Source organism: Syngnathus scovelli, chromosome 7 (assembly GCF_024217435.2).
Source record: "Syngnathus scovelli strain Florida chromosome 7, RoL_Ssco_1.2, whole genome shotgun sequence".
Taxonomy (NCBI): domain Eukaryota; kingdom Metazoa; phylum Chordata; class Actinopteri; order Syngnathiformes; family Syngnathidae; genus Syngnathus; species Syngnathus scovelli.
The window spans coordinates 18579108-18587546 of record NC_090853.1 but is presented as its reverse complement, the minus strand read 5'-3'; positions in this window follow the sequence as shown (position 1 = coordinate 18587546).

Genomic DNA, 8439 nt, shown 5'->3' with positions numbered 1-8439 from the left:
CCGCATCACAAGCATTGTTTGGAAAGAAAAGTTAAGGTATGTTATTAAAACTATGAAAACTCTTTCTATGTACTGTCTTTCTTTGTAAATATCTCATGTTTCAATGTGGGCACATGGGGCTTATAGTACGGTGCCATTGACCCTTTCCAGTTTGCGTACCGTGCCAAACGGTCCTCTGAGGATGCCATCTGCTCTGCCCTCCACTCGGCCCTCACCCACCTGGAGAGAAAGGGCTCATATGTGAGATTGCTGTTTGTGGACTTCAGCTCTGCCTTCAACACCATTGTGCCGCAGCGACTCATCTGCAAACTTGACGAGCTGGGCCTCAAGTACCTCCCTCTGCAACTGGCTACTGGACTTCCTCTGTCAGAGGCCTCAGGTGGTGCGTGTTGGCGACAAAATCTCCGCCAGCATCACGCTGAGCACGGGGGCCCCCCAGGGCTGCGTGCTCAGTCCATTGCTCTTCACCCTGCTGACGCATGACTGCACTGCGACCTACAGCGACAACCGCATAGTGAAGTTTGCTGACGACACGACTCTGGTGGGTCTCATCATGAAGGGCGACGAGACTCGGTACAGGTCGGAAGTTGACCTTCTGACCATGTGGTGCAGGGACAACAACCTCCTGCTGAACGTAAACAAGACCAAGGAAATCGTTGTTGACTTCCAGAAGGGTCACACAAAACACCTGCCGCTGATCATCGACGGTGCTGTGGTGGAGAGGGTGAGCTGCACCAAGTTCCTGGGGGTGCACATCAGTGAGAACCTCTCCTGATCCGCTAACACCTCGTCACTGGCAAAGAAAGCGCAGCGCCGCCTGTACTTCCTGCGGAAGCTCAGGCGTACATGTGCTCCTCAGGCAGTCCTGTCTACGTTCTACTGTGGCACCATTGAGAGCGTACTCACCAGTAGCATCGCTGTCTGGGGTGATAGCTGCACTGAACAGAACTTGAAGGCCCTGCAGCGCACAGCGCATAGTGAATACGGCTGGTAAGGTTATTGGTGCTTCGCTCCCCTCCCTGAAGGACATTTACACCTCCCATCTCGCCCGCAAAGGCAACCACGATTGCGAGTGATGTGAGTCACTCTTTGTTTGACCTTCTGCCCTCTGGGAAGAGGTACAGGAGCCTGCGCTCCCGCACCACCAGACTCGCTAACAGCTTCTTTCTCCAGGCTGTTAGGACCCTAAACTCGCTACCCCCTTCTGCGTAGTGTGTGGCACTGTTGCGCTATTTTCTGGAATGTCTGCTGTACGCTCACTTGCTCCTTTTTGCTCCTCTTCTTTATTTGTTGTGTTATTTATTCATTATTTATTCAGCACGCTGTTGTTTACTTGTTTACTTGATTGTCTATTGTGGGCCATGTCTTGTCACCGATAGCGGGGAACAAAATTTCGGTTTCTTTGTGTGTCTTTGGCATTTGGAGAAATTGACAATAAAGCTGACTTTGACTTTGACTTATATATGAAAAAAACAAGATTTTCCCCTAATTTTTGCTGGTGCGGCTTATAATCAGGTGCGTTTTATAGTCCAGAAATTACAGTACATTATATTATGCCACTATTGGAAAATTAATGCTGTTAGTCATGCCATTATACTTAATAGCTGTTACGTTATTCCCAACACTGTTCAAATGAATACACAACAAAGACAACATATTTCATGGTCAAACTGACACATGTAATTGTTTTTCCCAGTTTCTGGACCCCAAAGCCCGTGTAAAATCGAGGCTTAGGCTTGTCGGGGTCGGCAACCCAAAATGTTCAAAGAGCCATATTGACCCCCCCTAAAAAAAAACATACCTGTCTGGAGCCGCAAAAATCTAAAAGGTTTTTATAAGGCAACATAGACTGTCAATACATGAGCTGTATGTCTACTATTAAAATAATTAAGTAGGCTACAAATAAAAGTTTAAGATCAGGGGATGTTTGAGAATATCTGTCAATTTTTGCACGTCCTGAGTGTGTTACGTGCCGTGCCAGAGCACACTCAGCCGGCAACTTAACCCAGCCACACCCCTCTCGTTACCGTATTGTCTGTCACCTGCTCCCTCTCGTTATCTCATGTATTTAAACCCTGCCCGTGTGGTCCTCCTTGTCGGTGTCTACTGTTGTTTTCAGTTCCTGTCCACGCCTTGTGTTCCTGTCGGCCAGTCCCCCCCCCCCCCCCCCCCCCCCCCGCCCCCGGTCTTGTCTCTTGTCTGGAGGCTCGCGGTCAGGTTCTGTTCCGTGTCCAAGTGGACTTCTGTTTGCCTTTCTGCTGGCCGTTAATCTCTATCCCGCCTGTCTGTGTTCGCCCACTTCCCTTCCCTTCAATAAACCCTGGTCCAAGCTGCATTTGGTCGCTTTGCTCCAATCATTTCCTGACAGAAGACACCGACCACTTCAGCGACCAGCGCCTGGACCAACCTCCTCCACCAGCTCCCGTCCGCGACGCCGGATCCACGTCCGTCGGCGGAGTTCGAGCCAGTGGCGCCGGACCTGTGGCCGCCATCGGGCCCCACCCCAGCGTCGCCGGACCCGCGACCGTCGCCGGACTTCGCGCCAGCAACGCTGGACCCGCAGCCATCACCGGACTTTGAGCCAACTGCGCCTGACCCCGCTCCCGTTGCAGCGGCGCATTGTGGCTCCTGCCGCTGCGCACAGCGCTGACTCCGCGAATGCCGCCGATTGCAGCTCCGCCTCCCAAATGCCGCCGATTGCGGTTTTGACTTTTTGAATGCCGCCGATAGCGGTTTTGACTCCCTGAATGCTGCCGATTGTGGTTTTGACTTGCTGCATGCCGCCGATTGCGGCGCGGACTTCTGCATGCCGCCGATTGCGGCTGGGACTTCCTGGATGCCACCGATTGCAGCGTGGACTTCCTGCATGCCGCCGATTGCGGCGTGGACTCTCTGAAAGCTGCCGAGGGCGGTTCTGTTCCCCCGTGTGCTGCAGAGCGTGGTTTGGACTTTGCCATAGGCCTGTCAGGGGTCGTTGGGACTGGTGCGCCTCCGCTTGCCCCCGCCTCCTGCGCATACACCATGTGGGGTTTTGGTTTTGGGACGAGGGGGGGTTTCTGTCAAGTGCCGTGCCAGAGCACACTCGGCCGGTAGACGACTTAACCCAGCCACACCCCTCTCGTTACCATAATGTCTGTCACCTGCTCCCTCTCGTCTCATGTAATTAAACCCTGCCCGTGTGTTCCTCCTTGTCGGTGTCTACTGTTGTTTTCGTTCCTGTCGTCCAGTTCCCACCCGGTCTTGTCTGGAGGCTTACGGTCAGGTTTTGTTCCGTGTTTGAATGGACTTCTGTTTGCCTGCCTCCTGGCCGTGAGTCTCTATCCCGCCTGTGTCTGTGTTCGACCACTTCCCTTCCTTTCAATAAACCCTGGTCTAAACTGCATTTGGTCGCCTTGCTCCAATCATTTCCTGACATACCGTTGTTAGTCACATAAATGTTGAACAGAGGCTGTGATGTACCGAAGTCAAATTCCTTGTTTGGCACGCTCAAACATGGCCAATAAAAAATCTTGAATCTTGAAATACAAAGCAACAAAGCGACGCAAAACGTCACCCCTGGATAGCCAGCGGACTTTGTTGTGCAGCAAGAGATCGGCATGTTCGCTGTCAACTTCATCTAGCAATTCACAGAACTGGCGGTGGTTTAATGCTTTTGCGATTATTTTGTTCACAATATGGATGACAAGGTTCATTACCTCCATACACTCCGGTGGGAATGTTTACGCACACAGCGCCACTTGGTGCAATATGCAATGGAATGGAAGCAAATTTCAATCCAATGCTTTCTGTCGTAAAGTCACAAACTTTTGCGACCCTCTCATACTCGGTGCGCCGTCTGTAGCGACTGAAATCAGGTGGCCAGTGTGTATCTTTGTCGTTTAAACACTGCAGCACAGCCTCGCAGATGTCCTCCCCCCGTGTTTGGCCTTTTAGTGGTATCAATTCCTTCTTGCGGCCCATTAGAGTTCACGTACCTGCATAGCAGAGCTGTCTGTATGATATCGGTCATGTCACACGACTCAGGACAGGCAATCGAGAAAGCTGGAGCTGAATCGATGTCCTTGATTTGCTGATCGGTATTGTTTGCCATTCAAATTACCATTTCCTTCACTGTTTTTGCAGAGAGAGGCATGTCTTTAATTTTCTGAATGATTTTGGTTTTGTTTTTGAAGTCCGAAAATAGGCACACTGATATTTTAACGAATGAATCCTTCATGTACTCCCGGGCTGGAACAAAACTTGCTGCAGTAGTAGAGTTTGGAGATGCAATCCACTTCTTGAAACGTTTTTTTCGTTCCTCAAATTGCACCTTTCCTCTCAGTTCCAACTGGGTGATTGGCAGCAAATTTGGCATGCTTTAGCTGAACGTGTCACTCCAAATTGCTCTTCTTGTTATATTTGACAACTTCTCATTACAAATCAAACATTCAGGCAATCCTTCACCATTGGCAATGAAAGCAAATAGTTGGGTCTAGTGATGGGTCCGGCAACATCGATGCGTCGGCGCATGTGTCGAGCTCATAGAGCGAAGCCCCGTGTCGGTGCGTGTATCACTTTAAAAAAGCACGTGATCGAACAAGCAGCATTGTAGTCTGTCAAGGAAGCGCGCTTTAGCTCTGTTAAAGGAAGTGCATTGTCAACGGGATGGATCTGCTAAAACAATATCTGATCTTTTGCAGTTCATCCTCGAAGTTCTCAAGAATTATGGAGCAGCCTCAAGTCAGATACTGGGACAATTAAAAGACCCACTACACTGCACTCCAGCCTCATCTGTGCCGTGTGAGTGTGTGTTTTCAACGGCGGGAGAAATTGTGTCCAAAAAGCGCAACAGGCTCAATTTCAAAACATTGGAAAAACACAAGCATCCTCTTTCACAACACGTTCACTTAGTTTTTCATGTTACAATACATGTTCACATTATTGATTGACTGTAACTAAAAAATAAAAAAAAATATTTTCAATTTAAATGAATATGTGAAACAATACAATGTAAAATATGATTACTTAAATTAATTAATGTATATACTAGGTCATCAAATCAATGTCAGTTGTGTCTGTCAACTAGGTTGCCTGTAGTATTTTTAAGGTCCAGCGGGTGTCAGCAGTCAGCAACACAGTATCGACCTAGTGTCAATACAGTTTGGCAATGTGTCGAAACGATACACGACGCCTCATGGACCCATCACTAGTTGAGTCCATTCTTTCTTAAAGCCTCTGTTCTCATCAGCAATCTTTCTCTTTTTGCCTTTTGAATCCATGGCCCGTCACTCACACACCTGTTTGTTTACAACTCGCCTGTGCTGTGTCGCTTGCTATGACGCAATTTAGCGCCATTCTGAAATTCTGTATTTTTAATATATTTACAACTACATACATTTTCTACAGCATAAGATTGTTTGTGTCATGATTACCATCTAAAAACCATATTTGAAAAAACAAAACAAAACAAAAAAAAACAACATCTTTTTTCATTTTTACGCATTTTTGCAAGAGCTCCAGGGAGCCGCTAGGGGTGTGTTAAAGAGCCACATGCGGCTCTGGAGCCGCGGGTTGCCGACCCCTGGACTAGAGCATTCAGTGGGACTTACTGGAACTGTAAAACTGTTAAATTGATTCAAATCTTACCTGAAAGATATGGAATACTTTGTCTCAATTGGTACTCTGAGTCTGAGCAAACGAAGGTCAAATGTGGGGTTCAAAAAGGGTCCACTACTATTTAATATAAAAGACACATATCTATATTGTACCAATTTATTGAATTGTTTTGGATAAATTTACATTCTTGTACATAAGAATTTTCAACAAAATACACCATTGTTTAGAGTTGCATTAGGTGTTAGGCAGCTGACTGGTAGACACAAAAGACCAGGCTGATGAGAACAGGCAGACACCAAACCCTAACCAGACAGAAGACAAGAAAAAACAACTTGTAAAACAAAACATAAAAATTAAACCAATTTATCTACGTTTTACACAACATTCCAACTTCATTGTAATCATTCCCCCATTTATCCATTCATTCATCCATATTTACGTGCTCATGTTTAATAATAGTCATATCACTGAACATGTAATTTGTGAAGGAGGATTTTGTGCACATGACAAAATCTAAAGGCCATTGCGGACAAAAGAAAACAGCGGCCTTGACACCTACTGGAGAATGAATCTACATGAGAAAAGATGACATAGCTCCTCCCTTGATATAAACGCTCTAACACCCCTCCCCACACACACACACACCAGCTTTCCACCACTCATCACCCCTCTATGTTGCCTAACAGAAGACTCCACTTGAATGACATTTACAAATGACCCGTCTCAGAGTGCTCCGTCCCCTGACCCGTGTGCCTCTGCTGTGCATCCAGTGAGACTCACCAGCATTTTGTCAGTAATTACTGCAAATCCCCTGAACGTAGCCCCCTTCCTCTATCTGCCCCAGCCCATCTCTCTCAACCCCCTCGCTCTTCTGTTTGTCTGTGTCTTTCTCTCACTTAGGCACAGAAACACATGCAGTCACTCGGCCGCCCGTTTGCATCATTTCAAAATGTATGCAAGCAAAAACATTTATGTGTATCAGAAGACAAAAGTTAGGCAAATTCGTGCCAAACTCTGAGTCACTGACTAGCTGTGCGCATGAATGGGGTATCCTTTGTTTTGCTATTTCCGCAGATGTGTAATTAGAAATGAGCGGTTTGCAATGCTGTGGGCTTGAACACAGCCAACTAGTTTTGCAGCCAATGGAAGCAGCTCCTTATTTGGAGCCCACCTTCCATCCCGATCGTTCATGTACGTACATGTGTGACCCTTTCCCTATAGCTCAGTGGTTCTTAACCGTATTTTTCGGACTAAAAGTCGCTCCGGAATATAGGTCGCATTAGCCATAAAATGCACAATAACGTGAAAAAAACATATAAGTCGCTCCGGAGTAACAGTCGCATTTTTGGGGAAATTTATTTGACAAAATCCAACACCAAGAACAGACATGAACGAGCAACAACAGGCTAAACGATAGGTATGCTAACGTGACATAAACACAAATGAAGAGCTGAGAACGGGCCTGACGTAACATTCAGAGTTATTCAAAAAACTATTACATAAATAACACGTTTATAAAACCATCTGTGTCACTCCAATTCATTAAATCCATCGATCGTCCTTTATGTCAACAATGGGTTCCACAGGCCCATATAACGATATATAAATTATATATCATATAACTATTATATAAGCAATAATATTATCAAACCATCTGTGTCACTCCAAATCATTAAATCCATCGATCAAATTCCTCGTCCTTTGTCAACAACGCTGCGCGTGCGCCCTGACGTCAGCCTCGTCATTATTCCACAGATCTAGTATATAACTATATTGTAGTGTTAACAAAGTACAAGGAAAGACGTGGGTTTGGTAAACGGCTCTTTATTTAACAAACAAGAGTTCAACGAGCCAACAACTACTGAACTGTAACGATAAAAACATATACAAGTTGCTACACGAAATAAAATATATCAAATAACTATAACATAAATCAGAGGTGGGCAATTAATTTTTACAAGGGGCCACATGAAAAACCTGAGTTATGTCAGAGGGCCACACCAACGATAATTTAAACCTGCTCAAATTTATTCCATTGTAATATGCACTAAATTATTTATTTTAAATAGCTGGTACTGGTAATTAGAATAAGATTCAAGATTCAAGAGTTTTTTATTCGCCATGTTTGAGCGTGCCAAACAAGGAATTTGACTTCGGTAAATCACAGCCTCTGTTCAACATTTAGGTGACTAACAACAACACTCAGGACATGTGAAGAACGAAAGATATTCTCAAACACCCCCTGATCTTAAACTGATCTTAAACTCCCAAGAGGGCAAGGAAAAACTCAAAACTCCAGCTAGGGGAAATGAGAAACCTTGAGAAGAGACCACAGATGGGAGGGTCCCTCTTCTAGGATGACCAGGCTGCAATGGATGCAGAGAGGACACATAGTACAAACAGTGTAGACAAAAAAGGTGTGGAAAGCGGGATGTTATTGCACAGTAATGACTCTGAGACTCTAAGAGTGGTGTGAGTTCATCAGAGCGACAGCCTGGGGGAAGAAGCTGTCTCTGTGTCTGCTGGTTTTAGTGTACAGAGCTCTATAACGGCGTCCGGAGGGGAGTAGTTCAAACAGGCTGCAACCTGGGTGCGAAGGGTCTGTTGAGATGTTACTTGCACGTTTCCTGGTCCTGAACAGGTACAAGTCTTGGATAGATGGGAGGTTGATTCCAATTATCTTTTCTGCAGTCCTTATTGTCCATTGCAGTCTGTGCTTGTCTTGTTTGGAGGCCGATCCAAACCAGACAGTGATGGAGGTGCAGAGGACAAACTGGATGATGGCAGTGTAGAAGGTCTTCAGCAGCTCCCGCGGCAGGTTGAACTTCTTGAGCTGTCTCAGGA